The sequence below is a fragment of the Dendrobates tinctorius genome, unplaced genomic scaffold (genome assembly GCF_039654945.1).
Source record: "Dendrobates tinctorius isolate UK_male_01 unplaced genomic scaffold, ASM3965494v1 ptg000084l, whole genome shotgun sequence".
NCBI classification, from domain to species: domain Eukaryota; kingdom Metazoa; phylum Chordata; class Amphibia; order Anura; family Dendrobatidae; genus Dendrobates; species Dendrobates tinctorius.
The window spans coordinates 48,915,331-48,931,084 of record NW_027361752.1 but is presented as its reverse complement, the minus strand read 5'-3'; the positions used below and the strand labels follow the sequence as shown (position 1 = coordinate 48,931,084).

General features: G+C 47.6%; 1 protein-coding gene across 2 annotated transcripts in view; it reads left to right on the top strand.

The window, feature by feature from the left end:
* The window catches only part of KCNJ6 (potassium inwardly rectifying channel subfamily J member 6), a 248,164-nt gene that overhangs the window by 74,194 nt on the left and 158,216 nt on the right, over positions 1-15,754 (top strand). The window lies entirely within an intron of this gene.

Sequence of the window (15,754 nt, the reverse complement as noted above, 5' to 3'; positions counted from 1 at the left end):
GTAGCCACTTCTTCGTCACGTGGATCAGGTCGAACATCTGTGACCGCGGTGGTTTATCCGGCTGATAAGTCCAGTGATGCACTCTCTGTGCACGGACAGTGGTCGTCACTCCCAGCCGGGCCAAGATCTCGGCTTTCAGTTTGTGAAAGTCCTGCGCAGCGTCAGGCTCTAAGTCATAATAAGCCTTTTGGGCCTCACCGGAAAGAAACGGGACAATCAGGCCGGCTCATCGTGCCTTCGGCCATTTTTCTCACACCGCCATCCGTTCAAACGTGGTCAGGTATGCCTCGACGTCATCTTCGGTCGTCATCTTCTGCCAGTACCGACTCACGTGAATCACTCTCGACTCTGCTTCCAGGTTAACCTCAGGTAAGCTTGCCAGGCGCTGCGCCACATGCTGGAGAAGTGAACGATCGGTAGCTGTCATGTCCACCAACTCCTTCAGCTGGGCCATCATCACCCGATTAGCTTCTTGCTGGACGGCGGTGGACTGTACAGCGTTTTCACCACGTCCTCCATACTCATGCTTCCAACGTGATGCCCGCATTCTCCACCACAATGTGATAAAACACTCCGGGATCGCCTTTGCTGGGGTCAAAGGTCACATGCGTTCAGCATGAAACTCAGGCGCACAGCCGGGTTCCGGGTATAACTGACACTGGGTCAGGTTTATTAAAGGTGAAAGCAATGCATAAAGGAAAAAAAACATAAAACAAATCCTTGCCTGTCCAGCACTAACTAAACAATGGACAACCTAACTACCAACTGGCGGGCTTCTCCCGTCCAGCCAAGCCACAGTTGCAGTGGGCACTGCTTTCACTCACGTGTGTCTCTCACACAGACAAGCTCTCTGTGTTCCCAGGCTGAGACACTCACACAACCACCTGGCATCCTTTTATATCCACCTCCCATTATTCATTAGCAAGCAGGTGCGATACTGACCAGACTAGGCCACATAGGAAAGGAATCTGGGCGAGATATACCTGCCCTCATCCACTATTCCCACATGATTCTCACAATACTGTATAACTGCAAGGCGGCTATACGCAGAACCATAGAAGGTGGAGTTAGGTAAGAAGAGGAGAGTTTTGAGAGCTTCCAGTAGGGATTTAATTGGTGATGATGTCATTGGTGACTTTCTATCTACACGACAGAATATACTGAACTGGTAGTCAAACTGGAGATCGGTTGACAGCTACTGATAATGAATGGTTAAAACCTATGGATAAAACAAATTAAACAACGACAACATTGGTGGTGACTTAGTGTTATATGTAAAATATATTGCTGGAGTGCTACTTTACGTAACATTAACTAATGACAAATCTATTTCTTCTGATCTACAGAGAATGATGTTTTTCTTCTATGGTAGAGCAGCCACAACAAACATTAAAATCCCATCTATCTTAGTGAGTCAATTACATCTCCAGCAGGAACCATTAGGCTCCGTTACACTGCTGATGGCCCTTTTTAATGGATTTTGGCTGTATTGACCTATTAGATTTCATATAAAAAAATACAGAACAGAGAAGAAGACAAGAGTTAACACAGCAGAAGTAATTGTATCCTGCCCTGCATCTCCATCTCCAGCTTGTGAGTTTTATAGGGTGTAGGAGCGATGTTGTATTCTGGTCTCCGGGTCTAGATATTTGCTGCTTGAATACAACAGTCAATTTGCAAATCCCCGAGTGAAAGAGGCAATGGTGACACATACTGGATGATCTAAGGTCTTGGGAAGCCGTCTTGTCAGCCTTGTCAAGATGTATTAGACTTCTTTGTTCCTCTATCTCTCAAACGTCTCCTGCAAAACAATAATCCCTCTTTAAAGAGGCAGGGCAAATAAAAGAAACCTGCGCTTCTCTTGCTCTGCGTAGACGACGTGCTTCTGTTGCTTGTATTTGCCGTTTAAATATGGATGGAATCGGCAGAACAAAGTTCTTTGTCCCAGTGGGTACGACCAGTACCTTTAGATCCCATATCAACATTCATGAGAAGCCACCGAAGAGTCTTTTCGTGTATCAGGAGTAGAAAATTTTGCATCTTTGGAAGATATAGTACCTCCTGGTCTTGTGCGCATAACGTGAAGGAAATTGGTTGAAACCACTTAAAGTGTACCTGGAGAATCCGGTGACTTTTCTGTATGGATTTGTATGTGGGTAAATTAGGAAAAACACTATTTCTGGCCATTATATGACTTGTATCCTGCATTTTTCACCAGTGCAAGCGATAATCAGACATTTCCGACAAATTCCTACATGTGTCTGTGCAGTCTCAGGTCTTGGTGGTTCATCAATGTCTCTTCCAGATTCCACTTACTCTAGATACAGTATAAAACATGACAAGACAACAAGGAAAGGTGTAAAGATTTACAGGTAACATACACCTGACTGACGGCGCAGAAAGTAAACACTGCCGGCCGGCAATCCATAAAACTCGGAGAATGGGCCATAAAAGACGTGTTTGCTGACTATAATTAGGCCACCTGTCTTCTCCTCAGCGGCGGTCTCCGAGTTTCTAGACTGTCTGTACAGTGATATAGTGAGAGCGCTCGTAGACACTGCATAGACGCATACACTGTTTTATGCAATATGAAATGTCGCAGAGGTAAAGCAGTGATATCACTCCTGGGTTGTGATTGCTTTCATTCTTCTGCCTTTCCGACAGGTGGAACCTCAAGACTTGGACCACGGAAGTCTAATTGTTGATTAGTTACCGTGGCTGAAAGCCCCCATCTTTCCCATCTATGTATACTGAAAATGATGCAATAGAAATAAATCAAAAGTCCAGAATTGCTGTTTTTTATTTTGGTCAACTCGCCACCCTAAAATTGAATGAAAAGCAATAAAACAAAGCAGCAAAATTTAGCAAAACACAAATTCCATATCACTGGGATTAAGGGGGTTTTACATATAGCGATATCACTAGCGATATCGCTATAACGTCACCGATTTTGTGACGTAGCAGCGATATTGCTAGCGATATCGCTATGTGTGATACTTACCTCCGACCGGCTCCCCAGCTGTCCATCGCTGATCGCGCGAGAATGTCCGGCTCCATTTCTCGTCGGGCGCTTCCTGCTGGGCTTCCTGCTGGCGCCAACGAGCGACGCGTGGACTCGGGTGGGAGGACATCAGGATCGCTGTGTGTGAAAGGTGAGTATCGTGCGCTGCGTCGCTGCTGCATTGCTGTGAGGTCTGCCTGTGTGACAGCTCACTAGCGATCATTTAGCGATGCACCAGCGATCCTGACCGGGTCGGATCGCTGGTGCATCGCTAAATGTAAAGGGGCTTTTAGAAACCAAAACAAAGCGTCCTCCAAAAAATTGTAGAATATTTGTTCCCTAAAGCATGTGTTTTTTTACACATTACATGGTAGAGTAAATGGTGTTATTAAAAACAAAAATGCTAGACAAATAAAAAACAACAGCTACAGAATGACGTTGGGAAAAAATTGTTACAGCTATTTAAAGAAGGGGAGAAAAAGGGCAAAAATGAATATTGGGCAGGTCGAGAAGGGGATGAAGAGTCTTATGCACTTTTCAGGATCGAGGTGGGACTTAGGATACATTTACATTTAATGATCATGGAAATTAAACACCGCCGATCGACTACACGCAAGCCAATCGGCGGTCATTTACCACCCTGCTTGGATAAGTCTACTGCACTTTCATACACACAGAACTATAAGCTGACCCCCGACGGTAGTCGTGTGAGTGGGCCGCCCTTTCCACACCGTGGCCACTTACAGAAAATTGAGTGTGGGTCGCCCTCCCAGGGCTGTGGGTACTCGGTACCGGGCCGGTGTCAGTGGGATGTGTCACAGCAGCGGTGACCCGGACCGTGGCCCTGGGCACCCAAGTAATGGGGGAATGTAGTTAATAGACTGGAATAGTTTGTGACGCCACCTGTGGTGTTCGGCAAGGGAGGTGTTAAGCCGACGCTGCAGATAGATCCTCCGGGACAGATGGTGTGGTGCAGCAATGATGGTGTAGCCCTCCACAGGCAGGGCTGTTGTCCCAGGCTGTTGTCTGTACCTTTACTTGATAACTGCAGTCCAGGGTCCTGATTACAGATGGTAACGGAGCAGGCTAGCCTGGAAGCAACTCAGGGATTCTCTCTCAGCAGATGGGCTGTGCAGTCTCCTTCCTAGTGCTTGTTTGAATGAAGTACTCCAGTACTAATTTACTCTGAAGTGCCTTCTGTCAGATGTTCCCAAGAACCTTACTTGCACGGCAGACAGCTGTAGCCTCTCTCGGGGACTCCCTTCTCCGGAGTCCCGGCTCTCTATCCAAGCTGCTGTTGTGCCTTCAAGTCTTAGTTGGGAGTAGGGCATTTACAACCTCCTACTCCTCTGGTATCTGTTGTAGGACCATTAGTACCGTACAACCATGGAGACCAGGCTCCAGTTCATGCACTCTCACTGCGAGGGAGCTCTCCTTTCCTCGCTCAACCTCCAGCTTCTCTCTACACGTCTGCACACTTCACCCTCCGCAGACTAACTGACCACTCCTTCCTCTTGGCCCTCAGAGAGCACTCCTCCCTTTAATCCTGGTTCAGAGTTCCCCCTGCTGGCCTGGAGTGGAACTGTGTTGCATGTATGGATTGACTGCGAGAGAGACCCATCATTGCCTCCAAGCCTGGCATTACCCTCCCCTGGAGGAAGGCAAAGCCACTGTGGTAACCATAGCCCCGGGGGCGCCACAATCCCCCCTAGTGCAAGTCAGCACTCCAGAGCTGAACAAAAAAAACATGAAACATATAAACAGTTAAACAATAACAATAGTACAAGATTTAAAAATGAAAAATGTACAAAAACCAAGAGCCTCAAAAATGGTCCTATGACGATAAGTCCAAGCATCAATGTCCATGGTCCATTCCTGGGCAACTGGTGAAATATTTACAAGGAAAGTTTTTGACCACACAAATCCTGTGGTACAATGTCCATAAAATAAAACTGGCAATGGCAAAGGAAACTCTTACAGGTTACCTGTAGACACAAAACTTGAAAAACAGTGACATATTTACACATACACAATTTCAACATTTACCTATATACGATATCTGATGGGTGGTATTCCTTGTGTAATGCGGGTGGACCTGCGTAATACTGGTGTAGTGGGTAATGTACTGGATACACTACTGGGAGTTCTATGTAACACAGGGATACTAGATTGTCCGTGAACTCTTAGACTCAGGGCACAACAGGTTCACCACTGGCTGGGCGAGGGTTCTCTGGCTCCACTGCTGGTGTGGCTTCTGCTGCCTGATTTTCCTGATCCTCTGGATTTCTGTGAGTCACATCTTCCTGTGCTACCAATTGGGGAAACAGCAACACTGGCACCACTATAGCATCGTTCACTTTAGTCCAATTCGCAGGGAATTCCCCAAGCATTGTGCTGACCTTCTCTTCTTCCACTATGGGCTGGATGTTATCTGGTTCTTCTCTTCTTTCTTTTAACTGGTCAGGGCATAACTTCAAATGATCTCTCGATACCGCTGCTGAGGTCTCTCCTCCATCTTTACTAACAAGGCATACCTTAGTATTATCAAAGTTCGAGGGCAGAATGGTATAAGGTTCAGCTTCCCATTGATCATCCAATTTGTGCAATCTTCTCTTCCTTTTCAAGACTTGCTCTCCCGGCGACAAAGGAACGGCAGTTGCATTTTGATTGTAAAGCTTCTCCTGCTTTTGTCTTGCCTGAGCCAGACTCCTTTCCACGCATTCTTGAACTCTCCTGTACTGTTGCTGCCTCTCCGTGTCCCAATTAGCATCTGGTGACGCTACTTCAGGTGTCAGGACTCCCATGTCTAAGTCAATAGGCAGCTTTTCCAGGTCTTGGTCTCATTAAATAGGCTGGGGTACAGTTGGTAGAGTTCACTGGAATATGGCTGTAGAGGTCTACCAGATCGGGCAACTTCTCTGGCCACAGATTCCTCTCCTCCAAGGGCAAAGTATTCAGGTGGTCAATCACTACCTGGTTCATCTTCTCGCACATGTCATTGGTCTGTGGGTGGTACGGTGTTGTCCGGATCTTCTTACAACCATACAGGTTACAGAATTCTTGGAACACTTCCGTCTCGAAAGCTGGACCTTGAACCATAAGAACTCTTTCAGGATACCCATGTGGTCTACAGAAGTGCTGTTGGAATGCTCTGACTGCTGTCCTGGCTGTCTGATATTTGACAGGCACAACTACCAGGAATCTTGAGTAGTGGTCCACAATGGTAAGTGCATAGATGTAGCCTGACCGACTTGGAACCAGCTTCACATGGTCTAGGGCTACCAACTCAAGGGGCTGTCTGGTGATGATTGGCTGTAGAGGAGCTTTCTGGCTGTCTCGATCCTTTCTGCGCAGGTTACATTGTCCACACTTCCGGCACCACCTCTCAATGGCTTTCCTCATACCAGCCCAGTAAAACCTTTCACGGAGCAATGCTTCCAACTTCTTCTATCCGAAGTGTCCAGCTCCATTGTGGTATGCTTCCAGGACCATTGATGCCTCTCTCTTTGGGACTATCACCTGCCAAACCAGCTCATGAGTGCGGGCATTGATACTCCTCCGACACAGCTTCCCTTCATAAATGAACAGCCGGCCTCTCTCTTTCCACAACTGCTGAGTTTCTTCAGGAGAATCCGACTCTGGACGTGAGTCAGCTCGTGTCAGCAGCTCCTTCACCAGGCGGACTGCAGGGTCACTATCTTGCGTTTCTGCCCAATCATGATGGGGCAATGGATTCAGGGTGACCTCCTTCAAGCCAGACTGTCTGTTTCTCACTCCTTGAGCACGTTTGGCCGCAAGTGGCCGGTGGAAGGGAGGCAATTCTATTTCCTCAAGAGCCTCAGGGTCTTCTCCTGCATCTGGTAGGTTAGGCATTCTGGACAGCGCATCAGCATTGGCATTCTTGTGCCCTGCCCGGTACTTGATGGTAAACTCATAGATAGCCGAGCCATCCATCGCTGTTCCAGTGCACCTAGTTTTGCAGTGTCCAAATGCATCAACGGATTGTTGTCCGTGAAGATACTGAACTTGGCGGAGGCTAGTTAATGTTTGAACCTTCCGGTGACAGCCCAGACTATGGCAAGGAACTCCAGCTTGAAAGAACTGTAGTTGTCAGGGTTCCTTTCAGTGGGGCGCAGCTTCCTGCTGGTGTAGGAGATCACTCTTTCCTTTCCATTCTGTACCTGCGACAGTACTGCTTCTTCACCCCGCGCGCGCCAAGCAGCGCGGCAATGGCGGCAATTGGCGCCAATTTCACACAGTCTTTTGCACAAACACAGTCTATGGCATACAGGACCCGGGGATACCGGGCTCCGTAATCGTGTTCATGACGCCAAATTGGGTTGCCCTCCCAGGGCTGTGGGGTACTCGGTACCGGGCCGGTGTCAGTGGGATGTGTCACGGCACCGGTGACCCGGACCGTGGCCCTGGGTGCCCAAGTAATGGGGGAATGTAGATAATGGAATGGAATAGTTTGTGACGCCACCTGTGGTGTTCAGCAAGGGAGGTGTTAAGCCGACATTGCAAACAGATCCTCCGGGACAGATGGTGTGGTGCAGCAATGATGGTATAGCCCTCCACAGGCAGGGCTGTTGTCCCAGGGCAGTGTAGATGTGGTTGGCACAGGGATGTAGTGGTGCCGGATAGGTAGGAAGCAGACAAGACACAGCGGGGTGCAATTTCTGTACCTTTACTTGATAACTGCAGTCCAGGCTCCTGATTACAGATGGTAACAGAGCAGGCTAGCCTGGAAGCAACTCAGGGATTCTCTCTCAGCAGATGGGCTGTGCAGTCTCCTTCCTAGCCCTTGTTTGAATGAAGTGCTCCTAGTACTGGGTTACACTGAAGTTCCTCCTGTCAGATGTTCCCAAGAACCTTACTTGCACGGCAGACAGCTGTAGCCTATCTCAGGGGCTCCTTTCTCCTGAGTCCCGGCTCTCTATCCAAGCTGCTGTTGTGCCCTCAAGTCTTAGTTGGGAGTAGGGCATTTACAGCCTCCTACTCCTCTGGTATCTGTTGTAGGACCGTTAGTATCCGTACAACCGTGGAGACCAGGCTCCAGTTCACACGTTCTCACTGCGAGGGAGCTCTCCTTTCCTCGCTCAACCTCCAGCTTCTCTCTACATGTCTGCACACTTCACCCTCCGCAGACTAACTGACCACTCCTTCCTCTTGGCCCTCAGAGAGCACTCCTCCCCTTAATCCTGGTTCAGATTTCCCCCTGCTGGCCTGGAGTGGAACTGTGTTGCATGTATGGATTGACTGTGAGAGAGACCCATCATTGCCTCCAAGCCTGGCATTACCCTTCCCTGGAGGCGACCATACCCCTGGGGGCGCCACAAGTGTTGTGGGAGTATGCATGTGCGACATTACTCCTGAATCTGCTGCATCCAACGTCCATTTTGATGTACTATACAGTACCGTTCCCTTTCAATCAGGAAGCCAGACCAGTTCTTACAAACAATGCCCTTTTTATGCATGGGGAGAAGTTTGGAATGACTGAATTTTCTTAAGTGTTGGGTCATACAGGCCCAGGAGTGTTGCTAGGACCCTGATACCCTGTTCACCTGCTTATAACAGTCTCAGGGGCTGCTCATAGAGTAATTGCTCCCCGTATCAGTACCCACAGTTGTGCGCTACCTTGTACCAAGGTCCCCTTCTCGCTGAGCAAGATGATTCCGGGACTTGCAAGCCTTTCTGTGGCAGGGGTCCCCACTTGTCTGTGCTGTCCTGCCGCCTCCTTAATTAGTCCCTCTTCATGCTGAGTCTTGTAGTTCTACCACTAATCTCTGTGTTAACTCCCTTTCACCTCTGACTACTTACTTCCTATATCCCTTAACCCTCTGTCACTGATCCCCCCTAGAAATGCACCTCACTCCAGGGGCCGGCCTTGCAGTTAACCCTGCAGCAATCTCCCACAGACCACGTCCATAGGGATAAATACTTTTTTTATAATAATCAGAAACACAACAAAGCATAAACTTTATCGTACACTGCAAGTACATCTTTATGAGTGGAACAGAGCGCCTTGTCCATCCTCTTACAGAACGATTATTAGCATAATCATTTTGTGCGCATAGAACATCATTGTTCTCGGCAGCGCATGTGCTGCTTACATGGAACAATGTGCTGTCAACAATGGTGATGTTGAGGCAAGCCAGAATATTATTTCACCATGCAAATGAGTGTTTTACTTGTTTATTGGGTGATTGGCAACCTGTTTGCACTGACCGATATGAGGAAACGAGCTTTTATAAAAGCTCTCTTACATGAACGTAAAAATCGAACTAGTGCAATCTAGTCTATTATTTCTAAACATTGTTTTTCGGTGATTACTTTGTATCCCCCCATTCCTACTGCACCCACACACACAAATGATACACCATTTGCCCCCTTCAGCAAGAAAATAGCCAAACAAACCCCACATCCACGATTTGATCACAATATACAGTTTTAACATTAATTTTCATAAACCTGCAGTAAGGAAAAATGACCTGCAGGTGGCATCTCAACCGGAAGACATTTTTTGGCCTCTACATATCAAAACAATTTATTGTATTACCAATCTACATATATAAATACCTGTTTGTGTTTATCATCTCTTGAAATACATTTACATTTGACCAGCTTGCTTTTTCTGAAATTGCCTACGCACCCGACGACCAATGTGCGAAAATTACGCACGGGCCAAGCTAGTCCAAAAAAAATAAAGGATTGCACTCCCTTTTCTTATTCAGTGAGGCAGTATATTTTTCCCTTTTTTATCTCAGCTATATTTGGTGCAAGGAAAAAATCAGATGCCATACAGACGGACCATCAGTATGGCATCCAATTTTTAAGAATACATTGCAGTTATGTAAGATGGGAAACTGTAAATGGTTCAGTAAATGATTAATAACTGCTTAGTAAAAAAAACAGATTGTATACGGATGACAAGTGAGTAAAAAATCGTCCCACTTTTCTGGATGAGAATGGAACCATTTTTTGTATGCTCGTGTGACCCCAGCCTATCAATGCTCATTCACAGTAACTGGCCGTTGTGAATGCACCTTTACTCATGATATCAGGAACACACAAAGAGATGAAAAACTCTTTCATGAATTTTATGGCCCGAAATCGGATGGCATGAGGCCAATCTTTAAGTAATATATTCTCTACCCGTTTTAACATTTCACACTGCTGTTAATAGGTGAGGCCGGGAGATGACTTAATACAATGTAATCTCCATTTAATAGCCAGTCATATAAAGGGTAGATAAAAGCTGTAATGAGTCACATATAATAAAGCCTCTGTTAATGGATTCACACTGCTGTAAGAAAGAAAGACTATACGACATGTCTGGAGTAAGAATGGCCGACTACTTACAGGCTGTAAATATTATCACTCCAATGCTCATTTACCTCCTTGACCCCAGAACCGGTCAGAGTACTCCATAATATTCAGCCTGTGCAATGTTTCGTTGAAGTTTTGTCTGTTTTTTGCCTTCTCAAACATCAAGGACCTGTAATGAGATTGGTATCGATCAGAGGTTTTCTTGGGCCCACAATAGCACTGGAGATGGATCTGTACATGTTCACATCCAACCATCTTTATCAATGTGGGGAAGGTGACTTGACGGACAGACTTGACTGGAAGTAGGAGGGGACAATTTGTGCACTACAGACGGTGATTGGCAATGACAGAAAGGTAACAGCAGGGAAAGACAGAAAAGGGAGTGCAGTACTGAGATTTGACCACAAGAAGGCAGGGAGGAGTGTAATTCAGGACTTGACATCAGCTTAAGGCTATAGAAACTGCTTAGTCATGGGGGGGGGATAAGAACCCAGGAGGGAAATTCCCAGTGAGAGAGGGGATAAATTGGACAGGTTGGGGTTCCAGGCTAGGTTAGTCACGGGAGGAGCTCAGGTGGAGAGACTCACTACAGAAGACTGACGACGGTGGAGAGCTCAACCAAGGGACTGACAGGAGAAGACAGTCAGGGGGGTGGCCCTGACACGACGTACCGCAGGACAGATGAGGCCCCGGGGGTACCGATTGGACGACGACCTCGGGCAGGTGAAGTGCTGGCGGTAGATTGGTCTAGGACAGCCCCAGAGAAATATCCGTGAGGAACGTCACCACGACTGAAGGAAAGGTGAAGGTATCCGGGCCTGGATACGGAGAGCTGTAAAGGTGCTGCGGTGTGTGGCTATGGTCGTCAGGAGGACGGCCAATAAACTAGGACCTGTTACAATTGGAATCTGCCTCCGTCTCGTCTTTGCATCGTCTGGTCGCGGTAAGCAGTGGACCACTCCCCAATCTGGCCCCTACCACATCAACAGTCCCAATTTTCTGGGACAATCCCACAACCCAAAACAAAAGGGCTTATTCAAACTCAAGTGTGTGCCGACACAGTATGATGTCTCCACAGTGTGCCAACACAGTATGATGTCCCCACACTGTGTGCCAACACAGTATGATGTTCTCACACTGTGTGCCGACACAGTATGATGTCCTCACACTGTGTGCCGACACAGTATGATGTCCCCACACTGTGTGCCGACACAGTATGATGTCCCCACACTGTGTGCCGACACAGTATGATGTCCCCACACTGTGTGCCGACACAGTATGATGTCCCCACACTGTGTGCCGACACAGTATGATGTCCCCACACTGTGTGCCGACACAGTATGATGTCCCCACACTGTGTGCCGACACAGTATGATGTCCCCACACTGTGTGCCGACACAGTATGATGTCCCAACAGTGCCCCTTACACACATTATGAGGTCCCAACAGTGACTCCCAACATTGTATGATGCACCCAGTCACACCACACAGTATGATGCCCCCACAATATGCTGTCCACACAACCTCTCACATAGTATTATGTTCCCCACAGCCCTCTGCAGTATGATGGCCCCTCATCGCTTCCCATACAGTATGATCTCCACACAATGTGCCCACACAGTAGGATGGATCCCACAGCCCCCCACTTAGAGAGATTGCCCCTACAGTCTTCCACACAGTATGATGACCCCAGAGCCCACTCTGAAAATATGATGGCCCTCACAGCCCCCACACAGTATGATGTCCCTTTGTTCACCCCATATAGTAAGATGGACCCCAAAGCTCTACAAATAGTATGATTGCCCCCACAAGTAGCACACGGTATGATGGCCCCAGAGCACCAGCACAAAGTATGATGGCCTCTACAGCCCCCACTCAGTATGATGACGCGATAGCTTCCTGTCCTGAGGATTCGGATATTGTTGAATTGAGACACCTGGGGCAGTGTAGATGAGCACCGGGCCCCCCTAACTCACAGACCCAATAGCAGTCGTGTGGTCTGCTGCTATTAGTGGTACGCCACTATTTTCAGTCACTTATTTTGACTTTTCTCAAACAATCTCATTGTTGAGGACTGCGAGGAATATCAGTAGTTCAGTCATCCTACTCTAGAAGAGGCAGCCATGATTTAGTGTAATTTTACTGCCGAAATTATCCTAGGGGCAAATTTTCATTGGTGGTCTGGAACTTTAACTCGTGACTGCCGGATCAGACTATGTACAGAGTATGTTTATCATCTGTAACCGTGGAAACACATCGCTCTGCCTAGGAGCTGTCAACACAAAGTGTTAGTAGATTTTTAACCAAGACTAGTTGCTCCATTTTTCTTATTCAAGATGGATTTAATTTGGTTGCCACAGTGTATATATGCTTTAACCATGTGAATAAGGGACTGTGGATGTCCTCCGGGCCCCTTCAACACTATAACACTAATTAAACTATGGATTTCATTTGGGTTAAAAGGACATAAATACTGTGAATGTGTGAAATAATAAGATAGGAAATAATAATCCTGTGTGGGCCTCATTTGTCACCATTATCTACTCGTAAGCTTGTTTTTGTATAGAAACCAATCAGAGCTCAGCTTTCATGTGATCAGAGCTGTCTGAAAAATGAAAGCTAAGCACTGATTGGTTGCTATGGGAAACAAAGTAAAATGAGGCCTTGTCTCTACGCAGTGATTTTAGTACGTCTTAGTAGATTGAAGGTCGGACACATTTCTATCGGTTCATTATTTGCTGCTAATTAGATGCTGAAAACATTGTGCTGGCCTCTGAATTATTAGACTTCAGGATAGATGAGTCTCCAGTGGATTAATCCCGAGAGAAGTGCGCCGGACGGCAATTGCTTCTAGATCTTTCTCTATGGCGTATTTCTGAGATGTGTCTGCTCACGTCCGCTCATTGCGCGTTTATTTCGAGTGCAATTATTGAAAAACTGTAAAACATTTTCCCACCTATTAATCATCCCGTAACTTTCTAATCTACTTCGTCTGTCACCTCTTCAACCATTTTCAAGATCTCGGTTTGCAGTCAGCGAATGGAAATGCGAACTGGTATCCAAGATTAGAAAAATAGGGGTTGCTTGCTTCCAAAAACAGCGCCACCCCTGTCTGTTGGTTCGGTGTGGTATGGCAGTTTTGCTTCATTCACTTTAATGGAGCTGAGCTGCAATAACAGACACAACCCGTAGACAGGGGTGGCGCTGTCGCTGAAAGAAAGCGGACATGTAGTATTAATTCTGGACAATTTAAAGGGGTTTTTTTCACGCAATATATTTATTTCCAACCCAATCGACCCCCATTGATCCCAAGAACAGGTGTGGCGCCCCTGAGGATTCAGTTGCCACAGAGGTACTGCACCTCCTCCTGAGGTGTGGTGCCTCACCATCCAGGTAAGTTGGAGGCTCCTGACCACGCTCCAACACTTGCATCCCACACAACACAGTAGTTCAGCAAAGCCACATTGCGGCTCCCTGCTTGGAGTGTAGCAGAGCACCTTTGGTGCCTCCCTGCTTGGAACACGAAACGTGCTGGGAGGCGGGTGGAGTTAGAATACATAAAAGAGAGGGAAGGTTTAGAATTTCAGTCAGTCAGTCAGTGAGGTGTGAGGATCCCTGGGAGAGGGATGGAAGAAGGAGGTGCTGCAGCAGACCACAGTGACCTGAGTCTGCTGGCACGGGAAAGGAAAGAAGGAGAAAGACATTGAACAGAAACCTGATCTTCCATAAGAAGGAAAGACTAGTACGGAACGTAGTCGTAAAAGGGAACAGTTGACGTGCGATAGGAGAGAACCCTGCCTAGAAGTTCTAAGTGCAAGGCCGGGGCCCAGTCCCCGAGGTTGTATGGACACTAATGGTCCTGCAGCAGACACCGGATGAGTAGCAGGCTGTAAATGCACTACTTCCATCTCAGACCTGGGGGGGGCACAACAGCAACATTGATAGTGAGCCGGGACTCAGGAGCGAGGAGTCCCCGAAGCAGGCTACAGCTGTCTGCCTTACAAGGAAAGTTCATGGGAACATCTGTCAGGAGGCACTCCAGTGTAACTAAGTACTGGGAGTACTTCACACCAAAGGCGCTATAAGAGGAGACGTTCAGAAAGGCACATGTTGGCGGAGTGTTGGAAAGGAGCATCCTATCTTGCCTGGAGGTTGACTGAGTCTCTGACCAGGAGGACACAGCACGGAGGCAGGCACCTGTGTGTACTACAGACTGTGAGTAATGCTTTGGAACTGCAAGCCCTGGTGCCCTCCATTTATTCCTGCGCCAACACACCCCATACCGCTAAATCTGGGTACCAACTTCTACACTGCCTGCTCCTCTCCTCTAGCCCTACATCTACACTGCCCTGGGACTACAGCTCCACCTGTGGGGAGCTTCACCATCTTGGCTGCAACACACCATCAGCCCCAGAGGATCTGCATGCAGCGTCGGCTTAACATCTCACTCGCCGAATACCACAGGTGGCGTCACGAACTATTCATTCCATTAACTACATTTCCACCATTGCATCTCCCTTTTACTTGGGCGCCCAGGGCCACGGACCGGGTCACCGCTGCTGTGACACATCCCGCTGATACCGGCCCGGTACCGAGTACACCACAGCCCTGGGAGGGCGACCCACAGGGAGTCACCAGGGTGAATCGAGCAGTGATGGGCTGATGGAACAGTCCCATTGAAGAAAATGGAGCAGAAGTCAGGCTACTTTCACACTTGTGTTTTTTTGCTGTGCGTTTTTTGCGCACACAAACGCATGAAAAAAACGCATCACGCGTTTGTGTGCGTTTTTTGGTGCGTTTCTTTAAAAAAACGCATGCTTTTTTTGCGCATACTAATGCGCACGTATGCGCACCCATAGACTAAAATGGGTGTTTTGCTGTAAAAAAAACGCATTGCGTGCGCATGCGTTTTGGGGGGCAAGTCGGACGCACAAAAAATGCAACAGGATGCATTTTGTGCGCCCGAGCGCACACTACAAAAAAATGCATGCGCATACAAACGCATGTGTATACGCACCTATGCACACCCATGTAAAAGATAGGGGGGAAAACGCATGTGTTTTTTTGCACTAAAAAGCAGCGCAAAAAAAACGCAAGTGTGAAACCAGCCTCAAGCGTGCGCGTCATTACTTATTGCACATATGGACCACTCATTTCTGGAATTGACGGGGGTCCCAATGGTTGCATCCCCAGTAGCCATTGAACTCTGGAACCACCATACAGAATGAGTGCTGGCTGAGCGATCGCTGATTGCATCAGTTTAACCTCTTATATGCTCATGTCAATCATGACTGCGGCTAACAAGAGGCTGAAAATAGGGGATCTTGTCCCTTCCAATACAGATTTACTCTCCTCTACCCTTGCAATGTCGTTGCAGACTGCCAAAGGCACTGACAGCTGGCGGGCCTAGCGATAGCCCCCATA